A 23,774-nucleotide genomic window follows, 5' to 3' on the forward strand; every position below is an offset into this window, starting at 1 on the left:
GTGGAGGCTTTGGAGAGAGTGCAGGTTTTGGATTAGAGGACATTAGCTACAAAGAGAGGTTTTACAAACTTGAATTGTTTTTTTCTGGGGTGTTGGAGGGGACGTGATTTAAATATGTGAAACTATGAGATGCATGGATGGAGTAGACAATCAGAACCTTTTCCCAGGGTGGAAATGTCAAAGGGCATTAGCATAAGTTTAAGGTTAGACAGGTAAAGATGAAAAGGGTAGTGCACCTGTGGAGGACCCATTTCTCCAGGTGCAAAGCAAAGAGAAGCCCCTCTCAGGAAAATATGCGAAGCAGGATCCCAGGATCACCGGGGAAAGTGTATTCCTCGTTTACAATGCTTCATGTTGCCAATATGTTTTTGGGTTCTTGCATATTCTTAGGTCAGAATACTGGCACACAATCCTATTTTTTGTCAATAGGTATAAATATTTCTCTTCTACCAAATAATATTGAGTGTTTCGGCCACATTCAGTAGTCTTGGTTTGGCCAATAATTGCTGATTGCAGCTGGTGTGTGTCAACTCAATAATTTGAACACAATATTTACCTGTTAAATGAATCTTTGTAACTATGTAATTGCATTGGTAAGAGAAGAATCAAATACTTACTTTGCAGTTTCTGCAGCAGATATCATTTGATGCACATTTGGCACCGGGTCGAAATTTACACAGTAAAGCAACACAACAGGGATCCATGCACTCCTGCGTGAAGAGGAACAATTAGAATCAAAACTATAGAGTCTTACCAACAAACACAACAACTCTGTCAAATTAATTCATGCCCATTATTCATGTGCAAAAGCATAAAAGAGACATTTTAACAATGTTAGAATGATGTTGGCCAAACAAAGGCAAATGGCAGTAGCTCAGCTGTAAAGCTGGTTGGCATGGCTGAGTTGGGCCAAAGGGCCTGTTTCCTGTTTCCATGCTAAACAACTATGACTCTCCATGACTCCTGAATACACACAATGAATAGACCCTCCAGCCTCTTGGGTAGAGAATTCCAAAGAATCACCACACTCTGGATGCAGATATCCATTTTAATTAAGCCCTGGAAATATGTCATTGTGCAAATGTATACAAGGTCTTGGGACTTTGGAACCTTGAAATAGCAGAGGTTGAGCTACTTCAATTATGTTCACCAGAGATAGAGGGGAGTCCTGACAAAAGCACACAACATTATGAGAAGCATAGAGTGCATAGCTTTAAGGTCAGAGGGAACAACATTAAAGGAGATGTGCGGGATAAGTTTTTTGTTACGCAGGTTGTTGGTGCTTGGTACACACTGCCAGGGATGGTGGTGGAGGTAGATACAATAGTGGTGTTTAAGAATCTTTTAGATGGGCACATGGATTTGTAGGGAATGGAGGGGTAAGGATTGTGCAGTCAGATGAGATCAGTTTAGCTTGGCATCGGGTTTGGCACAAGCATAGATCCTGTACAGTATTTTTCGATGTTCTATCATGTTGCCAGGTCTCAAGGGCTTGAAGCAAGGGCATGATTGTATCAATGTGCTGGGTCCAAACCAGATCTTCAAACATATGCACCCCAGGAAGTTGAAGTTGTAGACCCACTCCACCACCGACTCATTGATGAAGACAGGTTTGTGGATCCTTGTCCTTCCTCTTCCAAAGTCAACAATCACTTCGTTGAGCAAGGTGGTTGCCTGGAACTATTCAGTCAGTTGATCGATCTCCCCACTATGACTCATCCTTTGGGCAGAGGATGGGCAGATTTGGAACTTATTCCTTGGAGCACAGAAGGCAGAGAGGTGATCTCATGGAGGTGTAGAAAATCATGACGGGAATAGAAAGTGTGAATGCAGAGTTTTTTTCCTAGAATAGAGGAATCAAAAGCTGGAGGACATTGGTTTACATTGAAACATAGAAAATAGGTGCAGGAGGAGGCCATTTGGCCCTTTGAACCAGCACCGCCATTCATTGTGATCATGGCTGATCATCCACAAACAGTAACCTATGCCTGCCTTCTATCCATATCCCTTGATCCCCTAGAGTTCTATCTAACTCTCTTTTAAATTCATCCAGTGAATTTGCCTCCACTGCCCTCTGTGGCAGAGAATTCCACAAATTCATAACTCTCTGGGTGAAAAAGTTTCTTCTCACCTCAGTTTTAAATGGCCTCCCCTTTATTCTTAGACTGTGTCCCCTAATTCTGGACTCCCCCAACATTGGGACCATTTTTCCTGCATCTAGCTTGTCTGGTCCAGGGGTTCCCAATCTTTTTCGTCCCGTTTACCCCTGGCAACTTTTCGAAAGTAAATTTACCCCCACCCTGTTTTGTTCAGTAATTTAAGTTTACACTTCTATCATAATAAAGCAACCGACAAAGGAGAAATTTTAAAATACTGTTTTTAACATTATTATTTTAAGTTCAAAAAACAATAATAATAGCACATAACAATGTTATTTCACTTATTTATGAACAACTAATGATGAACAGATACCGTATTCCAGAACCAAACATAGTCAGTCAATGAGAACATATCAAACAACATTTCTACCTCTAAACTAATTTTTTTTTAAAATTTGAGTTGTAATTGAAAAAAAAGTACAAATCCAGAATCAACAAATTTACCCCTGGGTAGGCAAAATTTACCCCAGCTTGGGAACCCTTGGTCCAGTCCTTTTATGATTTTATACGCCTCTATAAGATCCCCTCTCATCCTAAACTCCAGTGAATACAAGCCTAGTCTTTCCAATCTTTCCTCATATGACAGTCCCTCCATCTCAGGGATGAACCTCGTGAACCTATGCTGTACTGCCCCAACAGCAAGGATGTCCTTTCTCAAATCAGGAGACCAAACTGCTCACAATACTCCAGATGTGGTCTCACAAGGGCCCATCAGGGGGTATGGGGCAAAGGCAAGAACGGGGTACTGATTGAGAATGATCACATTGAATGGTGGTGCTGGCTCGAAGGGCTGAATGGCCAACTCCTGCACCTATTGTCCATTGTCTATACAACTGCAGAAGGACTTATTTGCTCCTGTACTCAAACCCTCGCATTATGACGGCCAACATGCCAGGAGCTTTCTTCACTGCCTGCTGTACCTGCACGCTTACTTTCAGTGGCTAGTGTACAAGGACACCAAAGTCTCATTGCACTTCCCCTTTACCTGAGATGAGAGGGGAAAAATTTAATAGATACTTGAGAGGCAACAAAGGGTGGTGGGTATTTGGAATGAGTTGCCAGAGGAGGTAGTTGAGGCAAGTACAATAAAAGACTTAAAAGACATATACAATTTTCCAACCACACCACCACTGTTGGATAAATTATGGATAATGACGAGTCAGAGTATAGTAGGGAGATCGATCAACTGACAGAATAGTTCCAGACAACCACCTTGCTCAACGTCAGTAAAACCAAGGAAGTGATTGTTGACTTTGGAAGAGGAAGGACGAGGATCCACAAACCTGTCTTCATCAATGAGTCGGTGGTGGAGTGGGTCTACAACTTCAACTTCCTGGGGTGCATATCTTTGAAGATCTGGTTTGGACCCAGCACATTGATGCAATCATGAAGAAAATCCATAAATGCCTCTACCACCAGAGAAGATTGAGGAGATTTGTTATGTCAACCTTTACTCGCTGGAATTTCTACAGAATTTCTACGGTAGAGAGCATATTGACTGGTTGCATCACGGCCTGGTTTGGCAACTTGAAAATCCAAGAGCAAAGGAGATTACAAGAAGTGGTGAACACTGCCCACTCCATCACGGGTATTGACATCCCCGCTGTCAAAGGGATCTAGAGAAGGTGTTGCCTAAAAAGGCAGACAGCATCATCAGAGACCCACACTACCCTGGCCACACTCTCATTTCACTCCTGCCATCAGGAAAAAGGTACAGGAGTCTGAAAACTGTAACATCCAGGTTCAGGATAATTATCAGATTATTGAATGCTACAAATTACAACCAAACTCCGAACTACGAACTGCCTTTATTAACTGTAGCAGGGACTTTGAGATTCTGTTTTTTTTGGTAAAAATTGGGCTTTTTTAACCAGGCTAGATTAGATCCTAATCACCAGGATAAAATGAAATTGCTTATCACATGAAGCCCTGAGAGTAAATAATATAAAAAAATATAACAATGAGTGCAAAACTGTAGAATGTACAAGATTGTAGTGCAATCTGAACAGATGAGGGAACTGTCAAAGTACAATAACGGAATAACTAAATGAGGTAGAGTTAGGGATTAAAATATGTGGCATCTCTGGGAAAAAGGTATGAATGAGGTGATTGGTTTAGGAGTCTGATAACTGTGGGTAGAAGCTGTTCTTAAGTCTGAGCTTTCAAGCTGTATCTTCTCCCAGAAGGTAGAAGAGAGAAAAGTGAATGGTCAGGGGCCAAGCATCCTTGTCAATACTTCCTGTCTTCCTGATGCAATGGACCGACACGATGGAAGGAAGTGACAATCTTGTGTTGGACCGGGCCATGTTCACCACTCTCTGCAGGTTAAGCAGTCAAGAGAAGAGCAGTTGCCATACCAGGCCGAGATGCATCCCGTCAAAATACTTTCATGAGTGCATCTACAGAAATTTAAGAGAATTCTTGTGGACATAATACCATACGACATTACAGCAGAATTAAGTCATTTGGTCTATCGAGTCTGCTCCGCCATTCGATCGTGGCTGATCTTTCGGTCTCAACCCCATTCTCCTGCCTTCTCCCCATAATAACACAAAAAGCTGGTGTAACAAAAGGGCGGCATGGTGGGGCAGCGGTGAGTTGCTGCCTTTCAGCACTTGCAGCGTCGGAGACCCAGGTTCGATCTCGGTTCGGTCTAGGATGCAGTCTGTATGGAGTTTGTACGTTCTCCGCGTGAGTTTTCTCCAAGATCTTCGGTTTCCTCCCACGTTCCAAAGATGTAAAGGGTAGTAGGTTAAAATGTGTAGGAAAGAACTGCAGATGCTGGTTTAAATCGAAGAAGGGTCTCCACCCAAAACGTCACCCATTCCTTCTCTCCAGAGATGCTACCTGACCCGCTGAGTTACTCCAGCATTTTGTGTCTAGGCAATAGACAATAGGTGCAGGAGGGGGCCATTCGGCCCTTCGAGCCAGCACCGCCATTCAATGTGATCATGTCTACCTTCAGGTTAGTAGGTTAATTGGCTTGGTGTAAGTGTAAATTGTTCCTCATGTGTGTAGGGTAGTATTAATGTGAGGGAATCACTGATCGGTGCAGACTCGGTGGGCCGAAGGGCCTCTTTCTGCACCGTATCTCTAAACTAAACTCAGTGGGTCAGGGAACATCTCTGAAGAAAAGGAATAGGTGACGTTTCAGGTCGAGACCCTTCTTCAGACGAAGTGTCAGGCGAAAGAGAAATGAGACATATAGATGGTGATATAGAAAGACATAGAAAAAATGAATGAAAGATATGCAAAAAGCAACGATGATTAAGGAAAGATGGAGCCCACAATGGTCTATTGTTGGCTGTGGGGTAGGTGATAACGAGTTATACAGACAATGACACTGTTGCTTTTTGCATATCTTTCATACATTTGTTCTCACACTCGAGGGCTTTGCTATACCGTGAGACGGGGAAGGTTTACTGGAGATGTGCGGGGAAAGTTCTTTAAACAGAGTGGCGGGGGCCGTGAACGCATTGCCAGGAGCAGTGGTGGAGGCTGATATGAAAGAGTTTTAGATTGGTAAAAGGAAGTGCAGGGAATAGAGGGACATGGATCATGTGCCGGCAGATGAGATCAGTTTAACTAGGTATCATGTTTGGCACAAACACTGTGGACCAAAGGGCCCCATTCCTGTGCTGTACTATTCTATGTATATGTATATTCTATGTATATGTATATTGATATGTAGGAATTTGAAGCTACAGAAACTCTGTTGATAAGGACATTGTTCACTGTTTTCTTAGGTTAACAAGCAACTCTTTCATTGTACTGACGTTAAGGGCTAGCTTGGTCAGATACCACAATTTCGTTATTTCTTGGTGAAAGAGCACCCATTGGACATTTGCCCAGCCGCTCGTGTTCAACGTTACCTTTGCGTCGTTGACTTATTTCTAACACCAAATGAATCAGTGCCCATAAGGAGAGAGTAAAAATGACCACTTTATCATTTTGGAATTTGAGGGTGTATGCCCCTCATATTCTTTGACCGGTTCATTACCCACCTCAGGCTTTCCACAGTCACATTGGAGGGTGTATGCCCCTCATATTCTTTGACCGGTTCATTACCCACCTCAGGCTTTCCACAGTCACATTGGAGGGTGTATGCCCCTCATATTCTTTGACCGGTTCATTACCCACCTCAGGCTTTCCACAGTCACATTCTTCATCTGGATCCACATAGGAATTCCCACATTTTTGTCCTCGAACCAGCAAACTGGGATCAGGCAGGTTATAAAGGCACATCCCAACACCACGAGCTAGACTTCGCTGGAAAGAATCTTTGCTGCAGCTGCTGAAGACCTGTCCTGGCTGAAGCCTGAAAGAATAAATCAGATTGTCAAATCCCAAATGCTAATCAAATCCTTAATTCTAAAGAGTGATCTCAAGGGAACTTAGTTGCAGAATGTAAAGCAGCACAGTTGCGCAGCGGTACAGTTACTACCTTATAGCACCAGAGACCTAGGTTTAATCCTAACTGTATGGAGTTTGTGACCGTGTGGATTTTCTCCTGGGTGCTCGTTTCCTCACACACTCCAAGGATGTGTGGGTTTGTGGGTTAATTGTCTTATGTAAACTGTCCCTAGTGTGCAGGATATAACTAGTGTACAGGTAATCGTTAGACTGCGGGGACTTGGTGGACCGAAGGGCCTGTTTCCATGCTGTAGAGTGATACAGCTTGAAAACAGGCCCTTTGGCCCAACTTGCCCACACTAGCCAACGTCCCAGCTACACTAGTCCCACCTGCCCGCATTTGGTCCATATCCCTCCAAACCTGTCCCTATCCATGTACCTGTCTAATTGTTTCCTAAACGATGGGATAGTCTTAGCCTCAACTACCTCCTCCGGCAGCTTGGTCCGTACACCCTGTGTGAAAAAGGTACCCCTCAGATTCCTGTTAAATCTTTTCCCCTTCACTTTGAACCTATGTCCTGTGGCCCTCGCCTCACCTACTCTGGACAAAAGGCTCTGTGCATCTACCCGATCTATTCCGCTCATGATTTTATCACCTCTATAAGATCATCCTTCATCCTCCTGCGCTCCATGGAATAGAGTCCCAGTTTACTCAACCTCTCACTATAGCTCAGACCCTCTAGTCCTGGAAACATCCTCGTAAATCTTTTCTGTACCCTTTCTAGCTTGACAATATCTTTCCTATAACACGGTGCCTAGAACCGAACACAATACTCCACATGCGGCCTCACCAACATCTTATACAACTGTAACATAACCTCACAACTTGTATACTCAATACTCTGACCAATGAAGGCCACTGTGCCAAAAGCCTTTTTGACCACCCTATCTACCTGCGACTCGACCTTCAGGAAACTATGCACCTGCTCTCCTACATCCCTCTGCTCTACAACACCCCAGAGCCCTACCATTCACTGTGTAGGTCCTACTCAGTTTTCTTACCAGAGACTCTTGAGCCAAACCCTCAGCACTTCTAACTCAAACACCGCACTTGGTATTCAAACACCGCTATTCCCAAAACCAATGCTGGAGCTCAGCATTCTTTAGCTGACACTCAGTCTGGGTTTTGCTAGCTATGCTTATCAGGATCAGAAAGAAATTGGGCTGTAACCTGCCCAGCACCTTTTAAACACTCAGTCCAGTTCTGACCTTGAAGCTGTGACATTTACACCCATTATTCAATATTCTCCTGATCTGCCTAAATCTAGTTCTGTGCCAGTTTTCCAGAATCATTAAAATCAATGTTTTCCCCTGTATTTTATAACCTCTTCCCCTTTTTTCCATTCAGCACTCTGTATATCTCTTACCCTCGGACTTCTGCCATGATGCAGTCAGCCTTTTTGTCTGTGCAAACGCACTTTTGATCTGAGGAATCGTGCTCTATTCCTAGATTGTGTCCAATGCCATGAGCCAGATTAGAAGCAATGCCCAAACCTTCAGCAGTTGTATCCTAGAAGACAAGAGCAATAGTTAGGAGTCAGTCATGTAAGTTCATAAGTATAGGACCGGAATTAGGCCATTCAACCCATCAAGTCTACTCCACCATTCAATGATGGGTGATCTATTTTCCCATCTGAACCCCATTCTCCAGCCTTCTCCCCATAACCCGACACCCTTACTAATCAAGAATCTATCAATCTCCACCTTAAAATCACAAATAATGGCCTCCACAGCAGTCTGTGGCAATGAATTCCGCAGACTCACCACCCTATGACTAAGAAATTCTTCCTCATCTCATTTCTAAAAGTACGTCCTTTTATTCTGAGGCTATGCCCTCTGGTCCTAGACTCTCCTACTAGTGGAAACATCCATTCCACATCCACTCTATCCAGGCTTTTCATTATTCGGTAATTTTCAATGAGGTCCTCTGTATTTTCCTTCTCAACTCCAGTGAGTAGTGGCCCAGTGCTGTTAAACGTTCATCATACAATAACTCAATAATTCCCTGGATCGTTCGCGTAAACCTCCTCTGGAACCCCTCCAATGCTGGCACACCCTTCCTCAGAAATGGGGCCCAAAACTGCTCACAATACTCCAAATGTGGTCTGACCAGTGCATTATAAAACTATTCTGGTCCTCTCAAAATAAATGTCATTTGCCTTCCTTACTATTCCTTTCAATTCAGCTTGCAGATGTTAGCGATCCTGCACCACCACACCCAAGTCCCTTCTGTTGATTTTAAAAGCTTCCAAATGCTCGAGGTTCTTGCTAATTTTAGCAATATTATACACCTTCACTATTACCTTTATGCTGTCTTTGACTTCCTTTGTCAGTCACGGTCACTTCATCCTACCCGTAGAATCTTACTAGGTTCCTGCCTACTCCCCATATCCCTTGATTCCGATAGCTCTAAGAGCTCTATCTAACTCTCTTTTGAAAGCATCCAGTGAATCGGTCTCCACTGCCTCCTGAGGCAGAGAATTCCACAGATTCACAACTCTCTGTGTGAAAATGATTTTCCTCATCTCAGTTCTAAATGGCCTACCCCTTATTCTTAAACTGCGGTTCTGGACTCCCCCACATTGGGAACATGTTTCCTGCATCTAGCCGGTCCAATCCCTTAATAATTTTATATGTTTCTATAAGATCCCCTCTCATCCTTCCAAATTCCAGTGTATACAAGCCCAGTCAGTCCATTCTTTCATCAAATGACAGTTCCACCATCCCGGGAATTAACCTGGTGAACCTATGTTGCACTCCTTCAATAGCAAGAATGTCCTTCCTCAAATTAGGAGACCAAAACTGCACACAATACTTCAGGTGATCGTATTGAATGGCGATACTGGCTCGAAGGGCCGAATGGCCTACACTACACCTGCACCTGTTTTCTATGTTTCTATTAAGCATGCCTTTTACCTTCTCATCCAAATCGTTGATATAAACCACAAATAAGAATGGGACCAGCTCCAATCTTGGCACTCCACTAGTCACTGGTATGCAGTCCAAAAAATACCCTTCCACAATCACCCTCTGCTTCCTTCCATGATGTCATTTTAATCCAGTAAAGCTGTAAGATCTCCTAGAATTTTCATAATATTGTCTGCCAGAGCCATCTCCTGCCCTCTTTGGAGCTCCTGATTTCCTTTCTGGAAAAGCACATTCCCGAAACTGCCATGTTTCTTTTTCCTGACCAGAGCCACAATTTCTCTAATCATAGAAACTTAGAAATAGGTGCAGGAATAGGCAATTTGGCTGTTCGAGCCAGCACTGCCATTCAATATCATCATGGCTGATCATCCAAAATCAGTAACCCGTTCATGCTTTTTCTAACCCTCTCTAGAAAACATCAATTGAATTGGCCTCCACTGCCTTCTGTGGCAGAGAATTCCACCGATTCACAACTCTCCGGGTGAAAAAGATTTTCCTCATCTCAGTCCTAAATGGCCTACCCCTTATTCTTGTTCTTAAACTGTCACCCCTGGTTCTGGACTCCCCCAACATCGGGAACATTTTTTCTGTATCTAGCGTGCCCAATCCCTTAATAACTTTATATGTTTCGATAAGATTCCCTCTCATCCTAATTTCCAGTGACTATAAGCCCAGTCGATCCATTCTTTCATCATATATCAGTCCTGCCTTCTGGGAATTAACCTCGTGAACTTACGCTGTACTCCCTCAATAGTAAAGAATGTCCTTCCTCAAATTAAGCGACCAAAACTGCACACAATACTCCAGGTGCGGTCTCACCAGGGCCCAGTAGAAGGACCTCATTGCTCCTATTAGGTGATTGCACGTAAGGTTGTAAGGTCAAAGTGCGTGACACACGGAGTCATCTGGAGGACATGGCATACACTACCAATAGACAATAGGTGCAGGAGTAGGCCATTCAGCCCTTCGAGCCAGCACCGCCATTCAATGCGATCATGGCTGATCACTCTCAATCAGTACCCCGTTCCTGCCTTCTCCCCATACCCCCTCACTCCGCTATCCTTAAGAGCTCTATCCAGCTCTCTCTTGAAAGCATCCAACGAACTGGCCTCCACTGCCTTCTGAGGCAGAGAATTTCACACCTTCACCACTCTCTGACTGAAAAAGTTCTTCCTCATCTCCGTTCTAAATGGCCTACCCCTTATTCTTAAACTGTGGCCCCTTGTTCTGGACTCCCCCAACATTGGGAACATGTTTCCTGCCTCTAATGTGTCCAATCCCCTAATTATCTTATATGTTTCAATAAGATCCCCCCTCATCCTTCTAAATTCCAGTGTATACAAGCCCAATCGCTCCAGCCTTTCAACATACGACAGTCCCGCCATTCCGGGAATTAACCTAGTGAACCTACGCTGCAGGCCCTCCATAGCAAGAATATCCTTCCTCAAATTTGGAGACCAAAACTGCACACAGTACTCCAGGTGCGGTCTCACCAGGGCCCAGTACAACTGTAGAAGGACCTCTTTGCTCCTATACTCAACTCCTCTTGTTATGAAGGCCAACATTCCATTGGCTTTCTTCACTGCCTGCTGTACCTGCATGCTTCCTTTCATTGACTGATGCACTAGGACACCCAGATCTCGTTGAACTCCCCCTCCTCCTAACTTGACACCATTCAGATAATAATCTGCCTTTCTATTCTTACTTCCAAAGTGAATAACCTCACACTTATCTACATTAAACTGCATCTGCCATGTATCCCGCCCACTCACACAACCTGTCCAAGTCACCCTGCAGCCTTATTGCATCTTCCTCACAATTCACACTACCCCCCAGCTTAGTATCATCTGCAAATTTGCTAATGGTACTTTTAATCCCTTCGTCTAAGTCATTAATGTATATCGTAAATAGCTGGGGTCCCAGCACCGAACCTTGCGGTACCCCACTGGTCACTGCCTGCCATTCCGAAAGGGACCCATTTATCCCCACTCTTTGCTTTCTGTCTGTCAACCAATTTTCTATCCATGTCAGTACCCTACCCCCAATACCATGTGCTCTAATTTTGCCCACTAATCTCCTACGTGGGACCTTGTCGAAGGCTTTCTGAAAGTCGAGGTACACCACATCCACTGACTCTCCCCTGTCAATTTTCCTAGTTACATCCTCAAAAAATTCCAGTTGATTTGTCAAGCATGATTTCCCCTTCGTAAATCCATGCTGACTCGGAATGATCCTGTTACTGCTATCCAAATGCTCAGCAATTTCGTCTTTTATAATTGACTCCAGCATCTTCCCCACCACTTGCAATACATGCAACACGGACATTCTTACCTCTAGAAAGCCGCCAAAAGGCCAATTTTTGTGCAGTAAAAAATGAGGAACAAGTTAGAGGATGTGGCGGAGGAAGAGGAACCGGGAGAAGGGCTGCTGCCAAGCTCACGGAAGCAAGAAGCAGCTGGGAAGACGTCTGGCCAGCCGGCGGGAGAAGGGAAAACACAGCCGGGAAGGGAGGCAGAAGAAGAGAAGGAAGAGGAGGAGGAAAGGACGGGGTTGAGCGAGCTGGGAGAGGAATAGCGGGAAGAACCCGAGCCAAGGGGCCTGGAAGTCTGCAGGGGCAAAAGCAGTGAGCGCCGGAGGTCGGCGATCCGCCTGAAGGCAAAGGGCCCAGGGAGGAAGGGCTCGACGGCCTTGGAGGAGGAGGTGGTGGAAGACGAGGAGCGGAGTGTCGAGCCCGAAGAGGAGGAGGAGGAAGAGGACCGGGGAGATGCCGATCAGCAGCGGAGGCCGAGCAGCAGCAAGAGCTGGGCCGGGCGCTGGGCACTGGGAGCCGAGGCGGAGGACCAGGCCATGGGCCTGCTCGGCAACCCTAGCCACGAGGTGTTGAGCGCTGGCCAAGTAGAAGTAGAGCCCGGCTGACGGAGATGGCGAGGAGGAGAAGGGCTGGAGGGTCAGCAGGAGCGGCGAGGGGCCGAAGAGCCGCAGGATGCGAGGCGCAGAGCAGGGGTGCCGAGCCTGGAGGAGCGAGGAGCGCGAGAACGGGGAGAGGTGTCGGGACACTCGGAGCACCGGGAGGGAGCTGTAGATGTGCTGATGGGAGAAGCCGGGTGAAGCTGAGCTGCAGCAAAGTGCGGCCGCAACATTGAACTGCAGTGCGCTGCGTGCCCTCCAGTAAGCGCTGCGTGGCAACAGTACGGGTCAGGGGCCGTGACCTTGCCTGCCGTGCAATCACTCGAAACTTCTATACTCCTACCTCCTAAACACAAATCCTCATGCAATGAAGGCCAACATGCCAATAGACAATAGGTGCAAGAGGAGGCCATTCGGCCCTTCGTGCCAGCACCGCCATTCAATGTGATCATGGCTGATCATTCTCAATCAGTACCCCATTCCTGCCTTCTCCCCATACCCCCTGACTCTGCTAACCTTAAGAGCTCTATCTAGCTCTATGCCACGAGCTTTCTTCACTGCCTGCATGCTTACTTTCAGTGACTGATGTACAAGCACACCCAGGTCTCGTTGCACCTCCCCTTTTCCTAATCTGACACCATTCAGATAATAATCTACCTTCTTGTTCTTGCCTGCAGTGGATAACCTCACATTTATCCACATTATACTGCATCTGCCATGCATCTGCCCACTCACCCAACCTATCCAAGTCACCCTGTAGCCTCATATCATCCTCCACGCAACTCACACTGCCACCCAGCTTTATGTCATCTGCAAACCTGGAGATATTACATTTAACTCCTTTGTCTAAATCGTTAATATATATATTAAAAAACTGGGGTCCCAGCACTGAGCCTTGCGGCTCCCCACTAGTCACTCATTGGAGGTTCCCTACCCCACCTGCTTTGTCCTTCATTCTAACAGGATCATGCATGCCCTGAACTCCTGTCATCACACTTTTAAAAGCACCCCACTTTCCAGATGTTTCTTTGCCCACAAACAACCGACTCCAATCAATTTTAGAAAGTTCCTGTCTAATATCATCAAAGTTGGTCCATTCTTGAACCATTATGTTTCACATATACAAAAAATTGTGTAAAGTTCTGATTGGCACACTGCAGGAAGAATAAGGCAACAATATAAGGAGTGCTGACGGGATTCATCATGATGTTGACTGGAATGGAAGGCTGTAGTTAAAAGAGGAGATTGGATAAGTTGGGTTCATTCTCACTTAAATGAAGAAGGTTGAGTAAAGACTTCACAGAGTGTTATAAAATTATAAGAAGCATAGCATAGATTTGGTTATTTTTCAGTATAGGGAAGACTAGAATTAGAGGAACAGGCTTAAGGTGAGAGAATGTAAATCTAAAGGAGATCTGAAGCGTACGTTTTATACCCAGAGGACGGTGATCATCTGGAACATGCTGCCAGCGGAAGGGTAGAGTCAGATACAATTGCAATGTTTAAAAAGTATTTGGGCAGTTATTTAAACAGTTAAGGTACAGATGTCCTAAAGCAGGCAAATGGGATTATTGTTGATAGGTGAAATGGCTTTTTTACCATGGGATCATAGAATCACAGCATCATAGTCAAACAGCACCAAAATAGGCTCTTTTGGCACAATACAGAATACAGAGCTTTATTTGTCATTCGGTACCAAGGTACCGAACGAAATTACATAGCAGTCACACAAAAAAAAAGAACACAAGACACATGACCCCAACACAAACGTCCATCACAGTGACTCCAAACACCCCTTCACTGTGATGGAGGCAACAAAACTTCCACTCTCTTCCCCACGCCCACGGACAGACAGCTCGTCCCCGAACGACCCGCACAGTCCCCACAAGAGGATGGGAGTCCCCGCGGCCGAGCCGCACCGGGCGCTGAAACGTCCGTGCCCATGCCAACCAAGATGCCCCAACTAAGCTAGTTCCACCTGCCCGCTTTTAATCCATATACCTCTATACTTTTCCTGTCCATATAGATGTTCAAATGTCTTTTAAATATTGTCATAGTACCTGCTTTAACTACCTCCTCGGTTAGCTTGTTCTATAAACCCATCGGCCATTATGTGAAAAAGTTGCCCTCAGGTTCCTATTAAATCTTTTCCCTCTCACCTTAAACCTATGTACTCTTGATTCCCCTACACTGAACAAAAGACTGTCCATTTTCTCTATCTATTTCCCACATGATCTTATACAACTATATAAGATCATCCTCATGCACTGGGAATAAAGTCCCAGCCTGCTCAACCTCTCCCGACAGCTCAGGCCCTCAAGTCCTGGCAACATCCTCATAAATCTTCTTTGCACTCTTTCCAGCTTAATAACTTTATTCCTATAGCAGGGTGACCAACACAGAATACAATACTGCAATGCAGCCTCACCAATGTGTTGTATAACTGTAACATAACAACCCAACAGCCATACTCAATATCTTAACTGATGTACCGAAAGCCTTCTTGACCACCCTGTGACACAACTTTCAAGGTACTTGTTACACAAAATTAAAGTCTGAGATAGCTCATTGCCTCACTGACTACCTTTTATAGTATTTTAGAAATCTGGCCCTCATACATCCAATAAATGGATCCTCTTTTACCTGTTTGCCCAGTCATCATGAAGACTATGTGGGATATGATTACTGCACGTCTGTTGCTTTGAGCTTTGCTTATTCCTGTATTTCCTGCCTGTAAACTATCCCACCAGTGTTTTGTCACTTGTCATCTCAGACCTTCAGTCATACCATATTTGTGATAGACTGATGCTTACCAGAACAATACCTCCTGAATGATCCTCAGAACACATGGAACCAAACTCAGCAAGCTGCCCATTGAGACTGTTGAAGCTCTTGCCTCTGTGAGAGAAATAACAAATACTTGTACACAGGTTGTGGGTGAAGAATCCCCCACATTGACTGGGAGTTGGTTCAGTTGTTTTCTTCTCCCCAAAATACCACTTCATCAGGCACAGAGAAGGTTGATTCCAGCTGTGACCTGGGACAGAGAGTAATTTCCACAACGCTTTGATAATGTTCCAAACAGGAGGCTAATCTTCATCCAATTTCTCCAGCACGGTGCTACGCTCAGCAGCATAAAGAATGCTCAGATTTGGCATCTGATTACATCGCACAGTTTCAAGAATAAATATAGAAACTCATCAACCTCCGAGAAGGATTGAACAGTGCAAAGAGAGCCTAATTTCCATGAGAATTGTGATAGAAATACAGGCATTGAACACAACCTAGTTACAGCCCAGTGGTATGAATAATGATTTCTCTCACTTCAGGTAGCCCCGGCATTCCCTCTCTCTCTATCCCTCTCCCTCCCAAGTCGCACTAGTTTCTTGTTTTCACCCAACAAACAGCTAATAATGACCTGTTTCCTTTATCATCGTCACTTTTTTGCATATCTTTCCATTCATTGTTCTTTATCTCTCCACATCACCGTCTATATCTCTCGTCTCCCTTATCCCTAACCAGTCTGAAGAAGGGTCTCGACCCGAAACGTTACCCATTCCTTCTCTCCAGAGATGTTGCCTGTTACGCTGAGTTACTCCAACTTTTTGTCTATTTCCAGATAAGTAAACTGTGCTAATAAACATATTTCCAGTTACACCATGTCAAAGGTACCTGTATCTGTTTCTCATCCTTCTGGATGGAATGAGAATTGTTTATTTACGGTTCATCAATAAGGTTGCAACACATGGGCTGGATGTAATATACTAGCATCGAGATAGGATTTATTAGATGACAGGGCTTGGATGAGATGAAATTTATTAAATGTGTCCAGGAAAGCTTCTTTCATCAATATATAGAAGACTCTACTCCAAAGGACATATCACTGGACCTCTTCTCAAGGAATGAGGACAGGGATAGAAACATAGAAAATAGGTGGAGTAGGCCATTCGGCCCTTCGAGCCAGAACCGCCATTCAATATGATCATGGCTGATCATCTAATCAGTACCCCGTTCCTGCCATTTCCCCATATCCCTTGATTCCGTTAGCCCTCTAACTCTCCCTTGAAAACATCCAGTGAATTGGCCTCCACTGCCATCTGTGGCAGAGAATTCCACAGGTTCACAACTCTCTGGGTGAAAATGTTTTTCCTCATCTCAGTCCTAAATAGCCAACCCCTTATTCTTAAGCTGTGACCCCTGGTTCTCGACTCCCCCAACATCGGGAACATTTTTCCTGCATCTAGCCTGTACATTACTGAAATTTTTTATATGTTTCTATAAGATCCTTCTCAATTCCAGTAAATACAAGCCCAGTCGCTCCATTCCTTCATCATTTGTCAGTCCTGCCATCCCGGGAATTAAACTGGTGAACCTCACTGCACACCCTCAATAGCAAGAATATCCTTCCTCAAATTAGGAGACCAAAACTGCACACAATACTCCAGGTGTGGTCTCACCAGGGCCCTGTTGTACAATTGCAGTAGGACCTCCTTGCTCCTAAACTCTGTGACTCCTGAAGTGTCAGTGGCGAGCATTTTGGGACAAGTGACCAAAATTCTATGTTTTAAAATGGTGATGAGAAAGATAGGACCGGACCACAAATTAAGGACCTAAATTGGAACAAGGCCGAATTTGGGCGGGAACTATCAGAGGGTCAATTGGGGAAATCTTTTTGCAGGTAAGAGAATGTCTGGCAAGTGGGAGGCTTTAGAAAGTGAGATAGCAAGAGTAGAGGGGCAGCATGGTCCTGTTGGGGTGAAGGGCTAGGCTGGCAAGTTTAGGGAACTATGGTTGACGAGAGATGTTGAAGTGCTAGTCAAGAAAATGGAGCCATACTTCAAATTTAGGCAGCAGGATCAAGAGAATGCTTCCAAGTATAAGGAACCATTCTCTTAGAGTCATACAGCACGGAAACAGGCACCTTGGACCAACGCCCACACCCAACAACATGTCCCATCAATATGTTCCCAACTGCCTGCATGTTGCCCATATCCCTCTAAACCTGTCTAAATGTTTCTTGAATGTTGCGATAATACCTGGCTCAATTACAGTGCATTCAGAAAGTATTCAGTCCCCTTCACTTTTTCCACATTTTGTTACGTTACAGCCTTATTTTAAAATTGATTAAAAAAAAATTTAATCATCAATCTACACGCAATACCCCATATTAAAAAGCAAAAACAGCTGTTTAGAATATTTTGCAAAGTAATTAAAAAGAAATAACTAAAATATCACATATACATAAGTATTCAGACCCATTATTCAGTACTTTGTTGAGGGACCTTTGGCAGCAATTACAGCCTCAAGTCTTCTTGGGTATGATGCTACAAGCTTGGCACACCTGTATTTGGGTAATTTCTCCCATTCTTCTCTGCAGATCCTCTCAAGCTCTGTCAAGTTGGATGGGGAGCGTCAATGCACAGCTATTTTCAGTTCCATCCAGAGATGTTCGATCGGGCTCAAGTCCGGGCTCTGGCTGGCCTGCTCAAGGACATTCACAGACTTGTCACGAAGCCACTCCTGTGTTGTCTTAATATACATAGAAACATAGAAAATAGGTGCAGGAGGAGGCTATTCGGCCCTTCGAGCCAGCACCGCCATTCATTGTGATTATGACTGATCATCCACAATCAGTAACCCATCCCCTGCCTTCTCCCCATATCCTTTGATTCCACCAGCCCCTAGAGCTCTATTTAACTCTCTCTTAAATTCATCCAGTCTTGGCTGTGTGCTTAGTCAAGTCAATTTTATTTGTATAGCACATTTAAAAACAACCCATGTTGACCAAAGTGCTGTACATCTGATTAGGTGCTAAGGAAAAAATGAAACATACAGTAGCACACAAACATAACAGCACATACAAAACAGTTCACAGCGCCTCCTCAAACGCTAGGGAGTAGAAATAGGTTTTGAGCCTGGACTTAAAGGAGTCGATGGAGGGGGCAGTTCTGATGGGGAGAGGGATGCTGTTCCACAGTCTAGGAGCTGCAACCGCAAAAGCGCGGTCACCCCTGAGCTTAAGCCTAGACCGCGGGATAGTGAGTAGCCCCAAGTCGGCCGACCTGAGGGACCTGGAGTTAGAGAGGTGGGTTAGAAGATTTTTGATGTAGGGGGTGGAATGTCCATTTAGGGCTTTATATGTGAATAGGAGGAGCTTGAAGTTGATTCTGTACCGTACAGGGAGCCAGTGGAGAGAGGCCAGAATCGGCGTGATGTGGTCCCTTTTACGGGTACCCGTCAGGAGTCTCGCTGCGGCGTTTTGGACCAGTTGCAGGCGGGACAGGGAAGATTGGCTGATCCCAGTGTATAGGGAGTTGCAGTAGTCTAGGCGGGAGGAAATGAAAGCGTGAATGATTTTTTCAGTGTCGTCGAATTGGAGGAAAGGTTTGATTTTAGCTATGGTACGAAGTTGGAAGAAGCTTAGGGTCGTTGTCCTGTTGGAATGTAAACCTCCGCCCCAGTTTGAGGTCCTGAATTCTCTGGAGAAGGTTTTCATCAAGGATCTCTCTGTACTTTGCTCCGTTCATCTTTCCCTCGATCCTGACTAGTCTCCCAGTTCCTGCCGCTGAAAAACATCCCCACAGCATGATGTTGCCACCACCATACGATGTATGCTTCACCGTAAGTATGGTATTGGCCAGGTGATGAGAGGTGACACTTAGCATTCAGGCCAAAGAGATCAATCATGGTTTCATCAGACCAGAGAATCTTGTTTCTCATGGTCTGAGAGCCCTGTAAGTGCCTTATGGCAAACTCCAAGCGGGCTGTCATGTGCCTTTTACTGAAGAGTCTGGCCACTCTACCAGAAAGGCCTGATTGGTGGAGTGCTGCATATATAGTTGTCCTTCTGGAAGGTTCTCCCATCTTCACAGAGGAACTCTGGAGCTCTGTCAGAGTGACCATGGGTTCTTGGTCACCTCCCTGACCAAGGTCCTTCTCCCCCGATTGCTCAGTGTGGCCAGGTGACCAGCTCTCTGAAGAATCCTGGTGGTTCCAAAGTTCTTCCATTTAAGAATAACGGAGGCCACTATGCTCTTCGGGACATGCAATGCTGCAGAAATTGTTTTATACCCTTTCCCAGATCTGTGTCTCGACACTATCCTGTCTTGGAGGTCTACAGACAATTCCTTTGTCTTCATGGCTTGGTTTTTGCTCTGACATGCGCTGTCAACTGAGGGACCTTATGTAGATAGGTTTCTGCCTTTCCAAATCATGTCCAATCAATTTAATTTACCACTGGTGGACTCCAATCAAGTTGTAGAAACATCTCAAGGATAATTGATGGAAACAGGATGAACCAAAGCTCAATTTTGAGTGTTATAGCAAAGGGTCTGAATACTTATGTAAATGTGATATTTCAGTTATTTATTTTTAATCAAAAATTTCTAAACAACTGTTTTCGCTTCTTCATTCTGTGGTATTGTGTGTAGATTGATGAAAAAAAAGAAAAGAATTTATTCCATTAAAAAATAAGGCTGTAACGTAATAAAATGTGGAAAAAGTGAAGGGGTCTGAATACTTTCTGAATGCACTGTACCTCCTCCAGCAGCTCGTTCCATACACCCACTACTCTTTGTGTGAAAAAGTTACCCCTCAGGTTCCTATTAAATCTTTCCCCCTTACCTTAAACCTATGTCCTCTGGTTCTCGATATTCCTACTCGGAGTAAGAAGTTCTGTGTGTCTACCCGATCTATTCCTTTTATGATTTTGTTCAGTTCTATAAGATCACCCCTCATCCTCCTGTGCTCCAAGGAATAGAGTTCTAGCCTGCTCAACCTCTCCCCATAGCTCAGGCCCTCGAGTCCTGGCAACATCCTCATTAATCTTCTCTGCACCCTTTCCAGCTTGACAACATCTTTCCTATAACATGGTGCCCAGAACTGAATACAATACTCTAACTAGGGGCTAGTGGAATCAAGGGATATGGGGAGAAGGCAAGCACAGGTTACTGATTATGGATGATTAGCCATGATTACAATGCCTCCTCCTGCAACTATTTTCTGTTTCCCCAGAGCACTACCATTCACTGTGTAGGTCCTGCCCATATTAGTCTTCCCAAAATGCAACACCTCACATTTCTCTGTATTAAATTCCATCAACCATTCCTCAGCCTGCCCAACTATCTTCACTATCTACATTACCAGCCACTTTTGTTTCATCTGCAAACTTGCTAATCATGCCATGTTCATTCTCAGCCAAATCATTGATATAGATAATAAACAACAATGGGCTCAGCACCGAACCCTGAGGCACACCAGTAGTCACAGGTCTCCAAACTGACAAACAACTTTCCACTATCACCCTCTGCTTCCTTCCATGAAGCCAATTTTCTATCCATTCACCAATCTCTCCTTAGATCCCATACGATCTAAACTCCCAGAGCAGCCAACCATGTGGAACCTTGTCAAATGCTTTGCTGAAATCCATACATGCAACGTCTACAGTTCTGCCCTCATCAACCTTTTTGGTCACCTCATCAAAAAACTCCATCAGATTCACGAGACATGACCTCCCACATACAAAACTATGCTGACCATGCTTAATCAATCAGCCCTTGTCCATCTAAATGCATATATATCTCGTCCATCAGAATACTCTCTAGTAACTTTCTGACCCTAGATGTTGTGCTCACTGGCCTATATTTCGCAGCCTTTTCCCTGCAGCCCTTCTTGAATAGAGGCACAACATTTGCTACCCTCCAGTCTTCCGGCACCTCTCCTGTATTTTATGAGAACTCATACATGTCAGCCAGGGCCCCTGTAGTTTCCTCTCCAGCTTCCCACAGTGTCCAAGGATATATCTGATCAGGCCCGGGAGATGTGTCTACCTTCATACACATCAGGACCTTCAGCACCTCTGCGACCGTCTCACTGACTGCTAGCAATTTCTTTGATCCGTAATTTCCTCTCTAGCTTGTGGAAAGCTATGGAGGAAATTGTAGAGATATTTGCATCATCTTTAACCACAGATGAAGTTCCAAAAGACCAGAGGGGACTAATGTTGTGCTGTGATTTAAAATGGGCAGCAAGGACAAACCAGGGAACTACAGGAACTTGACATCAATGCCAGGAAAAGTAGAGTCATAGAGTATACAGGAAGGAAACAGGCCTTCAGCCCAACTTGTCCATGTTGACCAAAATGCCCCTTCTAAGCTGGTCCTATCTGACTGCATTTGACTCCTATCCTTCCGATCCTTTCCTGCAGATTGTTGGAAGAGGTTCTAAGGAACAGGATCTATTAACATTTGAGTAAACTGACTAGGGATAGTCAGCATGGCATGGGAAATGTCCCACAAATCAGATGAGTATTTTGAAGCAGTCACCAAGAGGATTGATGAGGGCAGGGCAGTGAACTATCTTCATGGACTTTACTTTGACAAGGTCCTCCTTGGAAGGTAATAAAAAGAAACTGTAGATGCTAGTTTATATCAAAGGTAGATTAAAAAATGCTGGAGTAACTCAGCAGGTCAGGATGGCAGAGATCAGAAAAATGATCTGACGACCCAAACCTTCACCTATCCATTTTGTAGAGTGATGCTGCCTGACCCGTGTTACACCAGCATTTTGTCTCTATCCCACTTGGATGGTTTGTTTGGAAGGTTAGATCGCATTAAATCAGTAGTCAAGAGTGATTTATTGCCATATATCCTGAAATGGGACAGAAAATCTTTCTTGCTGCAGCACAGCAGGTCTGTAAACACTTAACTCAGTGAATACCATAATAAACCACAAAAAGTAGTTCAATAATGGTTTTAAAAGGCCAAGATGAGCCAGCCAATTTGATTCCAAAATTGCTTTGGAGGAAGGAATCAGAGTAATAGAGTGATACAATGGGGAAACAGGCCCTTCAGCCCAACCCGCCCACACTGTGGGTCAACGTATCCCAGCTATACCAGTCCCACCTGCCTGCGTGTGGCCCATATCCCTCTAAGCCTGTTCTATCCATGTGCCTGTCTAATTGCTTCTTAAACGTGCGATTGATTGTCCCTGGGCAGTGGGCAGGTTGTCCCTGGGCAGTGAGCAGGTTGATTGTGGGCAGTGGGCAGGTTGATTGTGGGCAGGTTGATTGTGGGCAGTGGGCAGGTTGATTGTGGGCAGTGGGCAGGTTATCCCTGGCCATTGGGCAGGTTGATTGTGGGCAGTGGGCAGGTTGATTGTGGGCAGTGGGCAGGTTGATTGTGGGCAGTGGGCAGGTTGATTGTGGGCAAGTTGATTGTGGGCAGTGGGCAGGTTGTCCCTGGGCAGTGGGCAGGTTGATTGTGGGCAGTGGGCAGGTTGTCCGCGGGCAGTGGGCAGGTTGATTGTGGGCAGTGGGCAGGTTGATTGTGGGCAGGTTGATTGTGGGCAGTGGGCAGGTTGTCCGTGGGCAGTGGGCAGGTTGATTGTGGGCAGTGGGCAGGTTGATTGTGGGCAGTGGGCAGGTTGTCCGTGGGCAGTGGGCAGGTTGATTGTGGGCAGTGGGCAGGTTGTCCCTGGCCAGTGGGCAGGGTTGATTGTGGGCAGTGGGCAGGTTGTCCGTGGGCAGGTTGTCCCTGGCCAGTGGGCAGGTTGATTGTGGGCAGTGGGCAGGTTTCATAGACCTGCACAGGAAGGTAGACGCTCCCGCCCCCACGAGTCGGGCAGATGAGGATCGTCAGCCTGGGAAGGCAGTCCATCTAGGAGAGGGAAACTCCGATCTAAAACCTCCACTGCCTTGTGGCCATGTTCAGTCATGGAAAAGGCTCCAGGAGTAAACCTCAAGAAAATCCGGAGTGGGAGTCCCTGGGGCAGTTCGTCGTTGTCCACAACCTGGTTCTGGCAGCTGCAGCGATGGCGCTGGTGCCAAACTGTAACGGCTCTGCTGTTCCTTTGGATTGATCAGCGACGTGGAGAGGGGGGACATCCGACCACACATCACTGCAAACCTACACCTACAGCCTGGAGAGGACACTCCAGCTTCACCTGCGGTGTCGACACAACACGGGGAGCAGCAGTTACCGGTTATAAGTCATCGCTAGATTGGCGTAAAGCGAGGTGCCTGGGGTTGCTCCCGACGGTGGGAGGGATTTTCGGATCTCACTGGACAGCTGCCGCCCGCCTCAAGCTGGGCAGCCCCCAGCCAATAAGGTGCTGTCCCACCACGCCCTGCTATCCTCACTGGGTGCATGGGGATTAGGAGCCATCCCAACAGCAGATCACAACCATCACACCTGCCAACAAAAGGACATGTCAAAAGAGACCAGCTCTTAAACTGGGAACTTGGAATGTCCGGACAATGATGACCGGCCTCTCTGGAAACCCACAGGACATCAGTGATTCCAGGAAAATCAGCTGTCATAAACGACAAGCTCAAGAGACTCAACGTAGACATGCCACCCTTCAGGAAAG

Source organism: Rhinoraja longicauda, chromosome 1 (assembly GCF_053455715.1).
Source record: "Rhinoraja longicauda isolate Sanriku21f chromosome 1, sRhiLon1.1, whole genome shotgun sequence".
In the NCBI taxonomy this organism is placed as follows: domain Eukaryota; kingdom Metazoa; phylum Chordata; class Chondrichthyes; order Rajiformes; family Arhynchobatidae; genus Rhinoraja; species Rhinoraja longicauda.